Source organism: Pongo abelii, chromosome 13 (assembly GCF_028885655.2).
Source record: "Pongo abelii isolate AG06213 chromosome 13, NHGRI_mPonAbe1-v2.0_pri, whole genome shotgun sequence".
In the NCBI taxonomy this organism is placed as follows: Eukaryota; Metazoa; Chordata; class Mammalia; order Primates; family Hominidae; genus Pongo; species Pongo abelii.
Window position 1 is genome coordinate 62,773,375 of NC_071998.2, and position 15,842 is coordinate 62,789,216.

The following is a 15,842-nucleotide window of genomic DNA, read 5'->3' on the forward strand; positions in this document are numbered from 1 at the left end:
TCGTCGCCTCACGCCTCCACAGGCCGCAGGTTGGGCGGACGAGGAGGGCAAGCGGAGCGCGCGCCGCGAGGCCTGGGGCCGTAAGGGCCCGCTGATGGCGCTCTTCGCCGCTCCTGCCACCGCCGGGGAAGCTGCGCGGCTCCCGGGAGCGAGCGAGCCCGCGTAGGAGACGCACAGAGCTCCGCGTCCCGGCCGACTAACGCGCTCGCCGCCCGGCGCCCCGGCTGTGAGAGAAAAGAGGGGGAGGGGGCGGGACCCGTGCGTCAGCGAAAACCCCGACGGCGGCGGCGGCGGGGAGCGCGGTGACGTCGCGGGCCCGAGGCCACGCCCCCGGTGCCCTGTCAGTAGGTCCGGGAGGCGGGGCCGAGACGGGTTGCTGTGCCTTCTCGCGTAGCCCAGCCACTGGCCTGGCAGTCGGCCCCTAGGGTGGAGCTGGGAGGAGCGAGTCCTGTGGAGGATGCATTTCTATTTTTAACCCAATTGTCCGCCCTCAGCCTCCCTCCTTCGGATTTTCTCATTCAAACCCGTTTTTCGCCATCCTAGTTCTCACGCTTTGTCTCTAGCCCTTGGCAGACATTCCCTCCCCCAAGAATCGTAAGGATTCACCCCCAGAAAAGGAAAAGAATTGCCTTATGGCTTCGAGGTCTTTTCTGTTTATGAAACCTCCTCACTCCCCACACCTATTTTCAGCTCCGAAGTCCAGCCCGAGCGTGGCCCTGACGCAGCTGGCGGCGTGCGTTCGCTCGCCCAAGGTCACGGGTGGTTGTGCGGAGTGAGGAAACGCGCGGCCGCCCAGAGCTGCCAATGCCCCGGCGGCGCTGTTCTGAACAAACTGTTTTGGCCAGCCTGTAAAATCCCTGGAAATTGACGATTCCAGCAAAGCGTCGTGAACTGGGAAAGCACCAAATGTTCTACTCAAAAGCCGCGAAGGGACAAAACAAGCTAGACCTGAGGCCCAGATGAAGCGGGAGGAGGAGGCTTGCGGGAGGAAGTTCAAGGGGGGAGGTACTAGGCGGGCAGTTCAGGCACGAGGCACAGGTCCCCCATGGGTGTAAGGATGACTTTACCTGGAACACTGGGAACCTTTTCAGAGCACAAACAAAAAACATTTTCAACTGACCGCTCCAAGTGAATTTCAGTTCAACTCAAAATAACAAAATTACTAAGTCGGAAAGGACTTCTGAAATTTTCTAGTAAACAACTGTCTAACGAATACATAGAAATGATGTTTAGGGTTTATATTAGCCACATACAGAATGGAGAAGAGGTCCCTTCAGTGTTTCTCAAAGTTGGTAATCAGAAAAAAAATCACCTGGGGTGATTAAAGATTCCTACGCATCTCCCCTGGATATAGTTTTGGTTTTTCTGGGGTGGGGCCCATATTGCGCTTCAGGTGGTCCTTATTTATAATCTGTATTTGGGGGAATGCTGTACTGATAGCTTGAGCCAACACTGCCAAATCAAACAGTTCTCCGTCACAGTTAGCAAAGTACCTGGAGCATAACAACCTTTTGTTTTGTTTTGAACAAATTCGGGTTTATCACTGTGATCAATTAATGTATTAGAGATTTAAGTAGTTTGGGTCACTGGTCCCACGACCATTACAATTTATTTCCTTAAATTAGTAGATGAATTAGTAAAAAAAAAAAAAAAAAAAAAAGCAGCTACCATTTACAGGCCATTTTCAGTGCCAACTATTTTCCATTTAGGGTCTCATTTTATCTTCACAGCAATTCACTGAGATAGGTACTATTATCATGTCCCTTTCTACAGATAAGGGAACAATGACCAAAGAGGCTTGCCCAGGGCACTGAAGGGCAGGGAGGCAATGGAGGTGATTATTATTGAGAACAAAAATAACTTGAATTTTAACTTGAATTTTTTTTTCTCTCTAGAATTGGAGTTATAGTGAGTGAAACAAGATAATTCCTGAAGAAGCATACTTTAAAAAAAGCCTGAGGGTAATGAGGCCAGCTCATTATTGAATAGTGTGTTCCATAATATTATGTCACCTTCTGATAATTCATCTTCTCTATCACCTATTTATAATTTTCTCTGAGACTGTTTCAACCAAGAATGTTGCAGGTATTGGACCTAAACATACCAAGATTCCTTTTTAGCAGCTATTTTCTAGTGGTTCTCAAAGTGTGGTCTCCAGACTAGCGGCAGTAGCATCACCTGGGAACTTACTAGAAATACAGATTCTCAGGCCCCAGCACCAAACCTGTGGAGTCACAAACTGGGGATTAGCACAGCCGTGTGTGGCTTAATAAGTCCTCCAGGTGATTCTGATGCATACATAAGTTTGAAAACTATTGACTTAACCCTACCATGGCATCAGGTGACCCCTCTTTTTTTCAGACGGCTCACACCATGTGAAAGGGAAAAGTTTAAAAAAAAAAGTCTCATATTACTGGTGTAACAGATTAAGGGATATACTTCTAAGAAGGTTTTTGTTTTATTTTTGTTTTCTTATATTTTAAATTTTCACTTGCACTCCAAAGACAAACTGTTAAACACAGAATATATAAGAGAATGCTTCTAATATAACATGCCAAAGGGCTTTGCTCTATAGTCATTAGGGAAGGTCAACTTTGGCCTGAAACCAACCTCTGTAAAAAAGATAATGAGTAGCCAGGCGTGGTGGCTTACACCTGTAATCCCAGCACTTTGGGAGGCCATGGGGGGTGGATCATGAGGTCAAGAGATTGAAACCGTCCTGACCAACATGGTGAAACCCTGTCTCTACTAAAAAATATACAAAAATTAGCTGGGCATGTTGGTGTGTGCCTGTAGTCCCAGCTACTCGGGAGACTGAGGCAGGAGAATCACTTGAACCCAGGAGACAGAGGTTGCAGTGAGCAGAGATCACGCCACTGCACTCTAGCCTGGTGACAAAATGAGATTCCGTCTCAAAAACAAAACAAACAAACAAACAAAAAACAGATAATGAGCAAAGTTGGTTGTGCTCAAAATGTGATGTTGGTTAGGTGTGGTGGCTCACGCCTATAATCTCAGCACTTTGGGAGGTGGAGGCAGACGGATTACCTGAGGTCAGGAATTGGAGACCAGCCTGGCCAACATGGCCAAACCCTGTCTCTACTAAAAATACAAAAATTAGCTAGGTGAGTGGCGGGTGCCTGTAGTCCCAGCTACTCGGGAGACTGAGGCAGGAGAATCACTTGAGCTGGGGAGGTGGAGGTTGCAGGGAACTGAGATTGCACCACTGCGCTCCAGCCTGGGATAACAGAGCGAGACTCGGTCTCAAAAAAAAAAAAAAGAAAGTTTTTTGCACATTTGCAACTTTCCAGGCACTCACTTAACTTGGTGCTGGGATATACATTCATGTAAAAAAAAAGAAGTTAACCTGTTCTCATGGATCTTACTGTCATTTGGGGAGAAAGATATTATCATATAATATATAATTATGAACTGGTAAATATTTTGAAAGAAAAGCACAGAATGCTATGGGAGCATATAACCAATCATAATGGATCTTGAAAACTCACCCAGGTCTGAGTTCCAACCATCCCCATGGCCAAAGGAGCCAGGCTTATTTCCTTAAAGTAGGTAACCTGGTCTGCTTAAGAACTCAGGTAAAGTCATTGCAGGTTCTCTTACACTTTTCTTTGTAAACTAGGGATGGCCTGGAAAGGGGATTGATGATGGGAGAAGAGCAAATGTAATTAAGTTTCTTAGAAAGTGAAAACTGACATCCCTTAAAAATAGCAATATAAGTTATTAGTCCACTGTAAAATGTAAAAGACCTGAAGTTATTTTATCTTGACATATAACTTCCTATTATGGAGACAAGAATTGCTGCTATGACATTATTATAATACTCGGTCATAAGTAACTATTCATTTTCTGTCTGTGCTTGAGTAGAACATGGTGAGGCACAAAGCCTTTTCTAGGGTCTTAAAAACTTCAGAGTGGCCGGGTGTGGTGGCTCATGCCTGTAATCCCAGCACTTTGGGAGGCTAAGGCGGGCAGATCACCTGAGGTCAGGAGTTTGAGACCAGCCTGACCAACATGGTGAAACCCCGTCTCTACTAAAAATACAAAATTAGTCAGGTGTGGTGGCGGGTGCCTGTAATCCCAGCTACTCCGGAGGCTGAGGCAGGAGAATTGCTTGAACCCGGGAGGTGGAGGTGGCGGTCAGCCGAGATCACGCCATTGCTCTCCAGCCTGGGCAACAAGAGCGAAACTGCTTCTGAAAAACAAAACAAAACAAAACAAAACAAAACCCCACACACAAAAAGCACAAAACTTTGATGTGTCACTGGACGTTCACATAGTGCCCTTCCTCCCTTTTGTTCCCAGCCCCTTCCCAGATTTCAAAGATCAAGGTAAAGAGACTGTTTTATAAAAGTATTTTCAAAATAATTGGCTAAAAGGATTACAGTATTGTATTTAGAGCAAATCCACTAATTTAAAAATTAAGGCTGGGCGCGGTGGCTCACGTCTGTAATCCCAGCAGTTTGGGAGGCCGAGATGGGCGGATCACGAGGTTAGGAGATTGAGACCATCCTGGATAACACGGTGAAACCCTGTCTCTACTAAACATACAAAAAATTAGCCGGGCTTGTTGGCGGGCACCTGTAGTCCCAGCTACTCTGGAGGCTGAGGCAGGAGAATCGCTTGAACCTGGGAGGCGGAGGTTGCAGTGAGCTGAGATTATGCCACTGCACTCCAGCCTGGGCAACAGGCAAGACTCTGTCTCAAAAAAAATTAAAAATAAATAAATAAGAAATTGATAAAGCAAGTAGCAATTTCATTATTATATAGACCTTTTGGTAAATTAAAATTCTTACTTATTTTCTCTGAAAATAACTTGATCAAAGAATCTTCAAATAAAAGACATAAATATCTTACCAGATTAGAGAAGACTTTCTGACACAATCTAGATACTATCAACGTAGCATTAAACACTTTTTGAGACTATTTGAAAAACAAAAAGCCTTTATTGTTTTTAATTTTGTTATTATTATTTTTTGAGATGGAGTTTCTATCTCGTCGCCCAGCCTAGAACCTCCACCTCCCAGGTTCAAGCGATTCTCCTGCCTCAGCCTCCCTAGTAGCTGAGATTATAGGTGCCCGCCACCACCCCCAGCTAGTTTTTGTGTTTTTAGTAGAGATGGGGTTTCACCATGTTGGGCAGTCTGGTCTTGAACTCCTGACTTCAGGTAATCCGCCCACCTCGGCCTCCCAAAGTTCTGGGATTAAAGGCATGAGCCATTGAGCTGGGCCTGCCTAATCATTTATGTAAATCAAGAACTTAGGTTGAAGGAAACTAATGATTTACTATGTATATATATTTTGTTGTAAACATCACCTTTTAAGAAACAAAATATTTTGGTCTCAACTCTTAAGAAATTTTTGTTATTGAACAAGCTAAGTGTGGGGTGTTAATCTCAGTAGTTAGATCTGGGATTGTCTCAGAAACAATACTTTGGGGCTGGGTGAGGTGATTCACGCCTGTAATCCCCACACTTTGGGAGGCAGGAGGATCATCTGAGATCAGGAGTTTGAGACCAACCTGGCCAACATGGCGGATCACCTGAGGCAGGTGATAACCTGAGGTCAGGAGTTCGAGACCAGCCTGGCCAACATGGTGAAACCTCATCTCTACTAAAAATACAAAAATTAAGGCTGGGCGTGGTGGCTCACACCTGTAATCACCACATTTTGGGAGGCCGAGGTGGGTGGATCACCTGAGGTTAGGAGTTCAAGACTAGCCTGGCCAACATGGTGAAACCCCGTCTCTACTAAAAATACAAAAATTAGCCAGGCGTGGTGGCGGGTGCCTGTAATACCAGCTACTTGGGAGGCTGAGGCAGGAGAATCACCTGGGAGATGGAGGTTGCAGTGAACCGAGATCGTGCCACTGCACTCCAGCCTGGGCGACAGAGTGAAACTCCCTCTCAGAAAAAAAAAAAAAGAAAGAAAGAAAAATTAGGTGGGTGTGGTGGTGTGTGGCTATAATCCCAGCTACTCCGGAGGCTGAGGCATGAGAATCATTTGAACCCAGGAGGCGGAGGTTGCAATGAGCTGAGATTGTGCCACTGCACTCCAGTCTGGGTGACAGAGCAAGACTCCCTCTCAAAAAAAAAAAAAAAAAAAAAAAAGAAAAAGAAAAAAGAAAAAGAAACAATACTTTGGAGCATATCATAACCTGGGTTCACGGGTGGTGGGGTTGGCCAGAAAGACAGGAATGATGTCAGTGGTTCAGTTAGAGCCCAGCAACTGTGCTATTATAAAGCTTAGGCAGGAGGCAATTGTTCCTAAGGCCCTATTAGCCAGCAGAAAAAAAGGTAGAAACCATGAGGGAGGTCAGGATTCAGAGAGAAGACTAGCATGAGAAAAGTGGGTAGGGTGGGCCTCTGTCCTGGAGCAATCTAAGTTCTAGGCAGAGAGCCAAGGCAAGTATCTTAAGTTTGTGTAATGTTTTTCCACCTACAATGTATATTCAAATGTATTAATTTGATAAATTCTCACAACAGCCTATTGAGATAACTCTTATCTCTCCTTTTGCTGGAGGAGTTGACTGAGGCTCAGGGCAAAGTTATATATCCTGTCCATTGTCATATATCTAGTGAGAGTACAACCTTCTGTTCTTTGGCATAGTGTTTGTTGCCTCTTCAGGATCACTTCCCCCTTTAAATTTATTTCATAATTATATTTACCATTAGAATGTTAATCTTTTTTTTTTTTTTCTGACAAGGAGAGTCACTTTGTCACCCAAGCTGGAGTGCAGTGGCGCGATCTCGGCTCCCTGCAACTTCTGCCTCCCAGGCTCAAGCAGTCCTCCACCTTATCCTCCGGAGTAGCTGGGACCACAGACACGTACCCAGCTAATTATTTGTATTTTTGGTAGAGATGGGTTTCACCACGTTGCCCAGGCTGGTCTCAAACTCCTGAGCTCAAGCAATCTGCCTGCTTTGGCAGAGGGATTACAGGTGTGAACCATGGCGCGAAGCCTAGAAAGTTAACCATTCTTTTTTTTTTTTTTTTCTGAGACAGAGTCTCACTCTGTTGCCCAGGCTGGAGTGCAGTGGCATGATCTTAGCTCACTGCAACCTCTGCCTCCTGGGTTCAAGAGATTCTCCTGCCTCAGCTTCCCGAGTAGCTGGGACTACAGGCGCATGCCACCATGCCCGGCTAATTTTTTTGTATTTTTAGTAGAAACGGGATTTCACCATGTTAGCCAGGATGGTCTCGATCTCCTGACCTCGTGATCTGCCCGCCTTGGCCTCCCAAAGTGCTGGGATTACAGGCATGAGCCACCACGCCCGGCCATACCATTCTTAGCCTGTGTATACCATTCTTATCCTGTGTATCGCTCAGGCCATACCATTCTTATCCTGTGTATCGCTCACCTCACCTAGCAGTCTCTAACAGGCAACTTCTGTCTCTTTTGCTAGCTCCAGCTTATCTGTCCATCTCCTAAATGTTGGCATTTTTTAGGTCCCGGGCACTCTTTGTTTTTTCACTGCTCGTACTCTCTCAGAGCGACTTTACCCACCTTCATAGATTCAAATGAAGTACTCAAAGGAATGAGTATCTGTACTCATCCCTTGGCTTATAAATGGTTTATTTATGAATTTTTCACTTACAAAGATATAGCTATTTGTATTTATTTATTTATTTATTTTGAGACAGAGTCTCACTCTGTCACTCAGGCTGGAGTGCAGTGGCATGATCTCGGCTCACTGCAACCAGCCTCCTCATTCTGGACTCAAGAGATTCTCACGCCGCAGCCTCCCCAGTAGCTGGGATTATAGGCATGCACCACCATGCTTGGCTAACTTTTGTATTTTTAATAAAGACAGGTTTCACTATGTTGGCCAGGCTAGTCTCAAACTCTCTGGCCTCAAGTTGTCCACGTGCCTGAGTCTCCCAAAGTGCTGGGATTACAGACATGAGCCACCACATCCAGCTGACAAAGATGTATCTATTTTTAAAATTTTAGTTACAAACATTTTTCAGCTTAATCCAGAAAACTCTTCTTTTTTTTTTTGTTTGTCTTTGCATACTGAAGTTATGCTCTGTCACTGGAAGAGAAATTTATAGCTAACCACTACTATTGTTAGGTAGTGAATAAGTGGGAGGAGTGAATAAATATCTAGAAATAGATATGAATTTATATTTATTCCATGTGGATCAATGGCTCTAGAATGAACAAGATAAAGTTTGAACCTGGGAATTTCAGAGCCATTACTTCAGATACTGGTATATGACTGATTTAAGTTGTTTTTGTATTATAACTTACAACATCATGACCAACTCTAAATGTGAAGCATATAAATATGTAAGGGAAAATTCTTTTTATTGAAAAATTAAAAGTGAGAAACTGAAGCAGGACAAATAAATAAAAACATTAGCTTCACCAAAGAAGATATACAGATGACAAATAAGCATATAAAAAGATGCTTCACATAGGCCGGGCACGGTGGCTAACGCCTGTAATCCCAGCACTTTGGGAGGCCGAGGCGGGAAGATCACGAGGTCAGAAGATCGAGACCATCCTGGCTGACACAGTGAAACCCCGTCTCCACTAAAAAACACAAAAAAATTAGCCGGGCATGGTGGCGGGCGCCTGTAGTCCCAGCTACTTCGGAGGCTGAGGCAGGAGAATGGCATGAACCCAGGAGGTGGAGCTTGCAGTGAGCCGAGATTGCACCACTGCACTCCAGCCTGGGTGACAGAGCAAGACTCAAAAAAAAAAAAAAAAAAATGCTTCACATTATATGTCGTCAGGGAAATGCAAATTAAAGCAACAATGAGATACCACTATGTACCTATTAGAATGGCCAAAATCCAGAAAACAAACAACACCAAATGGTGGTGAGGATGCGAAGCAACAGAAACTCTTATTCGTTGTCGTTGGGACTGCAAAATGGTACAGTCACTTCGGAAGGCAGTTTGATGATTTTTTTATGAAGTTAAACATACTCTTACCATATGATCCAGCAGTCATACTCCTTGGTATTTACTCAAAGGAGTTGAAGACGTGTCCACAAAAAAACCTGCACACAGATATTCATAGCAGCTTTATTCGTAATTGCCAAAACTTGAAAGCAACCAAGATACCCTTCAGTAGGTGAATGGAGAAATAAACTGTGGTACATCCAGATAATAGAATATTATTCAGTGCTAAAATAAACGCATTATTAAGCCATGAAAAGACATGGAAAACTTGAATGGATATTACTAAGTGAAAGAAGCCAGTCTGAGGTCCAGGCGTGGTGGCTCACGCCTGTAATCCCAGCACTTTGGGAGGCCCAGGTGGGCGGATCATGAGGTCAAGAGATTGAGACCATCCTGGCCAACATGGTGAAACCTCATCTCTACTAAAAATACAAAAATTAGCTGGACGTGGTTGGCGCACGCCTGTAGTCCCAGCTACTCAGGAGGTTGAGGCAGTAGAATCGCTTGAACCAGGAAGGCAGAGGTTGCAGTGAGCCGAGATCACACCACCGTACTCCAGCCTGGCAACAGAGTGAGACTCTGTCTCAAAAAAACAAAAAAGAAGCCAGTCTGAAAAGTAAGTACTATTAATTTCAACTATATGACATCCTGAAAAAGGCAAAACTATGGGAACAGTAAAAGGATCAAGTGGTTGCCAGGGGATAGAGGGGAAAGAGGGAGGAATATGCAGAGCACAGAGGATTTTTATAGTAGAGAAACTACTCTGTGTGAGACTATAATGGTGGCTACATGTCATGATCAATTTATCCAAACCCACAGAACGTACAACACCAAGAGTGAACCCTACTTTAAACTAAGGACTTTGAATGATAATAATGGGTCAATGTAGGTTCATCAGTTGTAACAAACATACCACTCTCTGGGATGTTGATAATGAGGAAGGCCATGCATGTGTGGAGGCAGGTGTATATGGGAAATCTCTGTACCTTTCTCTCAATTTTGCTGTGAACCTAAAATGGCTCTTAAAAATAAAGTCTATTATTAAAAATAAAGAAATAAGTGGGATCCCTCAAATTCAGACAAGCTTTGATTGTTACCCCAAAAATTAAAAAACAATTAGGTCTGTTAAGTGCTTGGATAATATAAAATTGAAAAAGAATAAGAGATTATTAGGTTTTTGTGTTTTTTTTTGTTTTTGTTTTTGTTTTTTTTCCAGACAGAGTCTCACTTTGTCACCCAGGCTGGAATGCAGTGGCAAGATTTTTTTTTTTTTTCCCCAGACAGAGTCTCACTTTGTCACCCAGGCTGGAATGCAGTGGTGAGATCTCGGCTCACCACAACCTCCGCCTCCCGGGTTCAAGCGAGTCTCCTGCCTCAGCCTCCCAAGTAGCTGGGATTACAGGTGTGCACCACCATGCCCAGCTAATTTTTGTATGTTTAGTAGAGACAGGGTTTCACTATGTTGGCCAGGCTGATCTCGAGCTCCTGACCTCGTGATCCGCCCGCCTCGGCCTCACAAAGTGCTGGGATTACAGGCGTGAGCCATCATGCCTGGTCTGTTAGGTCTCAGTAATACTATCGCTGAACTGTGTCTAAGGCTAAGCCTAAATTGTTGGGATTTCCTGAAGCTTTCGATGCTGGAGAGAATGCTTCCTTGAACTTCCTAATTATATAGCAGAAGGTGATGTCTTTGAAGCCTTCACGAAGGCAATTGAGGGAGTCCAGCGAACTAAAGAGTAGAGCTCAATGGGCATCACAGAAGATTTCAGATTCGAGAATATTAGTCTTAGGTTATGGGCTAGATTGCAGCTGTAGACTATTGAGGTACTTGACAGTGGCCCAGAGGAACTTCAGAATAACTTCAGTATCCGTCATTATCATAGTCTTTGAAGAAAACTGATCTTTTTGGGGAAACAAATTCCCTGAAATCCAATGCTCTCTTGTACTTTTCATTTGATATAGAAGGATGGTCCATATCAGTCTCCTCCAGCTTTCCCCAAGATCTGAGAAGCAGAGAAGATTTCTTTGTTGCTTCCTGTGGAGACCTGAAGACCACCCTGTGCAGTGGGTCTGATAGAAGGAGGCACTGACACCCCAGGTGCACTTGCAGCTTCTCTTCTAGTCCAGTTCCTTCCTTTCAGAAAGACTTCTCTTTCTCCATCCTTTTCTGGCTAAGAAGTTTAGAAGCTAAGAGATCGAGCAGCCTTCAGGATGAAAGAATGAAATAAAGGATTCCTCCATGTTGGTCAGGCTGGTCACAAACCCCATCTCTATTAAAAATACAAAATTAGCTGGGCATGGTGGCTCATGCCTGTAATCCCAGCTACTCGGGAGACTGAGGCAGGAGAATCACTTGAACCCGGGAGGCAGAGGTTGTGGTGAGCCAAGATTGCACCATTGCACTCCAGCCTGGGCAACAAGAGCAAAACTCCTCAAAAAAATAAATAAAAATAAATAAATAAATAAATACATAAATACATAAAGGATTCCTGCAATAGGAGTTAGATGCAACCAGATGGCTTCTAAAGTCCCTGGCAATTATAAGACTGTGATTTCTGGCCAGGCACGGTGGCTCACGCCTGTTATTCCAGTACTTTGGGAGGCTGAGGCAGGCGGATCACGAGGTCAGGAGTTCAAGACCAGCCTGGCCAACATGGTGAAACCACGTCTCTATTAATGATACAAAAAATTAGCTGAGCGTGGTGGCATGCGCCTGTAATCCCAGCTACTTGGGAGGCTGAGGCAGAAAAATCGCTTGAATCTCGGAGGCGGAGTGAGCCGAGATTGCACCATTGCATTCCAGACTGGGCGACAGGGCGAGACGCCATCTCAAAAAAAAAAAGACTGATTTCTTTGAGTGCTTATTTAAATAGGTAAATTTATAGTTAATTTAATGTTTTTTAAAAAGTTTCATTCATTTGTAGTCACTTGACCTTATGGTTAAGATAGAATATTTAAAGATGTTAAAAAGACAGAGTTTTACGTAAATTAATTTTTTTTTTTTTTTTTGAGACGGAGTCTCGCTCTGTAGCCAGGCTGGAGTGCAGTGGCTTGATCTTAGCTCACTGCAACCTCTGCCTCCCAGGTTCAATCGATTCTCAATCTCCTGACATTGTGATCCGCCCGCCTCGGCCTCCTAAAGTGCTGAGATTACAGGCGTAAGCCACTGTCCCCATTCAGTAAATCAATTTTGAAAATAAAAACCAATACAGCAACATGACTACGTAAAGATTAAAGGAACTATATGTGTTACGAGCAAATAATGTTTAGTATTTATTTTGTGCTTACTTTGTGCTTTTATATGCCTTATCTCTAATTCTTACAATAATTCTTTGAAGTAGTGATGATCATCATCTTCTGCAGAGGCAGAGCTGAGGCGCAAGGAGATAAGTAACATGTTTAAAATCGTATCGTTGCTATCTGAGAATGAAGTCAAACCCAGGTCAGTCTGACTTCCAAAGTTGAATTCTTTCCAATATAGCAAGTGCCTTTCCTAAACTATTGACAGTTGCAGAATTTTCGACTTGCAGTGAAGACTAGAGGGTCCCCTCCAGTACCCCACCCAGCACAGAAGTCTTCTAAACAACATCTCCAGACCGGGTGTGGTGGCTCACGCCTGTAATCCCAAAGCTTTGGGAGACCGAGGCGGGCAGATCGCCTGAGGTAGGAAGTTCAAGACCAGCCTGACCAACATGGAGAAACCCTGTCTCTACTAAAAATACAAAATTAGCCAGCCAGGCGTGGTGGCACATGCCTGTAATCCCAGCTACTCGAAAGGCTAAGGCAGAAGAATTGCTTGAACCTGGGAGGTGAGCCAAGATCATGCCATTGCACTCCAGCCTGAACAAAAGAGCGAAACTCCATCTAAAAACAACAACAACAACAACAAAACATCTCCAGCATTCAGGTTCTGCGCTGGTACTGCTAATACTGTGAAAGGATTTGCTCACAAGGCAATCTATTCCAACTTCCCCAGAATCCTGAGATAAGATTTAATCAGGCCAGGCGCGGTGGCTTACGCCTGTAATCCCAGCACTTTGGGAGGCCGAGGCGGGCGGATCACGAGGTCAGGAGATCGACACCATCCTGGCTAACATGGCGAAACCCCGTCTCTACTAAAAATACAAAAAATTAGCCAGGTGTGGTGGCGGGTGCCTGTAGTCCCAGCTACTTGGGAGGCTGAGGCAGGAGAATGGCATGAACCCGGGAGGTGGAGCTTGCAGTGAGCAGAGATCTCGCCACTGCACTCCAGCCTGGGGGACAGAGCGAGACTCTCTCTCAAAAAAAAAAAAAAAAAAAATGGAACTTTAGTGTTCCATTTAAATATATTCCACCACTGTTAAGATACTATTGGGGCCAGTCATGGTGGCTCTCACCTGTAATCCCAGCACTTTGGGAGGCCGAGGTGGGCAGATCACCTGAAGTCAGGAGTTTGAGACTAGCCTGGCCAACATGGTGAAACCCCATCTCTACTAAAAATACAAAAATTAGCCTGGCATGGTGGCAGGTGCCTGAACTCCCAGCTACTCAGGAGGCTGAGGCACGAGAATCTCTTGAACCTGGGACGGGGAGGTTGCAGTGAGCCAAGATCGTGACACTGCATTCCAGCCTGGGAGACAAAGTGAGACTCCGTCTTAAAAAAAACCAAAAAAACAAAAAAAAACATTGCCAAAAAACAGCCAACAAATTTTATTATAAAAAGACTTACTGAGAGATCGTGCTCAACAGTGTGGCTATTTCTTTTCCTTCTTTTTTTTTTGAGATGGAGTCTCACTCTGTCACCAGGCTGGAATGCAGTGACACGACTTCGGCTCACTGCAACCTCTGCCTCCCAGGTTCGAGCAATTCTCATGCCTCAGCCTCCCGAGAAGCTGGAATTACAGGCACATGCCACCACATCCAGCTAATTTTTGTATTTTTAGTAGGGGCGAGGGTTTCACCATGTTGGCCAGGCTGGTCTCCATCTCCTGACCTTGTGATCTGCCCGCCTCGACCTCCCAAAGTGCTGGGATTACAGGCATGAGCCACCAAACCTGGCCCAGTGTGGCAGTTTCTTTCAGTTTGTACTTGGGTATAATTTTGTGGACACTTTACCGTGGTCAATCCTTGTTATCAGTTAGTGAATTATTTGCCCTATACCTCATCTACAGCAATCCGGATACTTTGGCACTTACAGCAAATTGTTTTTCCTCCCTTTTTTAGAAGGATGTTAGGTGTGAGGGAGAAGGAAGAGGAACAAAATAACGACAGAAGAATTGAGTAGAATTCTTTCCTCCAGCTGTTTTTTTGTGTGTGTTTTTTTAATTACAAAGTATTAATAATTTATGAACAAACTCTTTGTAAAAATTTTAAGCAACAAATAATTTTTTTTTGAGACGGAGAGTCATCCTTGTGATTTGTTTAAATACATAAGGTTTTGCTATATGTGTTGTTTTGCAACATGTGCCTTGGGGATCTTTCCATGTAAATTATTTACCTTATTCATTTTAACAAATTGCAGAGTATGGGTGGAATGTAATTATTTTAATCACTATCCTACTGATGGATATTCAGGTTGTTTGCATTTCTTAGCTATGATAAACAATGTTGATAAGAGCAGTTACTTGTTTTCAAAATGCAGAATGCATTAATGTTAATTATTTTCATTTTAAAGATACCATTGGGGCAGGGTGCTGGTGGCTCACATCTGTAATCCCAGCACTTTTTTGTTTTTTGTTTTTTTTGAGATAGAGTCTTGCTCTGTTGCTGAGGCTGGAGTACAGTGGCACCATCTTGGCTCACTGCAACCTCTGCCTCCTGGTTCAAGCGATTCTCCTGCCTCACCAGCTAATTTTTGTGTTTTTAGTAGAAATGGGGTTTTGCCATGTTGGCCAGGCTGGTCTCGAAGTCATGACCTCAGGTGATCTGCCCGCCTCGGCTTCCCAAAGTGCTGGAATTATAGGCATAAGCCACCATGCCCAGACTCAAAAATATACATTTTTTGCATGGGCTTTGCTTGTGCTCAAATGTTAGTCCTTGTGGGTAGAAATAATTTTTAAGATGGAAAATAAATCTTACTGACTTAACTGACTATAAGTTTTTGGTGTTTTCTTTCTCTCCCTCCCTCTCTCTTCTTCCTTCCTTCCTTCTCCCTCTCTCTCCCCTTTTTCCTTCCTTCCTTTCTCTTTTTCTTTCTTTCTTTTCTTTCTTTCTTTCTCTTTCTTTCTTTTTCTTTCTTTCTTCTTTCTTTCTTTTTGTCTTTCTCTCTTTCTCTCCCTTCCTTTCCCCTTCCTTCCTTCCTTCTTTCCTTCCTTCCTTCCCTCTCTCTCTCTTTCTTTCTTCTTTTTCTCTGTCTTTCCTTTATTTCTCTCTCTTTCTTTTCTCTTTCTTTCTTTCTTTCCTTCTTTCTCTTTCTCTCTTTCTCTCCCTTCCTTTCCCCTTCCTTCCTTCTTTCCTTCCTTCTCTCTCTCTTTCTTTCTTTCTTCTTTCTCTCTCTGTCTTTCCTTTCTTTCTCTCTTTCCCTTATTCTCCCTCTCCTTTCTTTTTCCCTCTTTCTCTTTTTTAACCTTTGAAAATACAATACATACAGGACATTTAAGATTCACTAGAAAAGAATCAGCAGCAGAGGAGAGAAATCCTGTGTCATTTCTCCCCTATCCAAAGCTAGTTATTTTAGTAACAATAGGTGGCCAGGCATGGTGGCTCATGCCTATAATCCCAGCACTTTGGGAGGCTGAGGTGGGTGGATCACTTGAGGTGAGGAGTTCAATACCAGCCTGGCCAACATGGTGAAACCCTGTCTCTACTAAAAATACAAAAAAATTAGCTGGGCATAGTGAGAGGCACCTGTAGTCCCTGCTACTCAGGAGGCTGAGGCATGAGAATCACTTGAACCCAGGAGGTGGAGGTTGCAGTGAGCCGAGATCGCATCA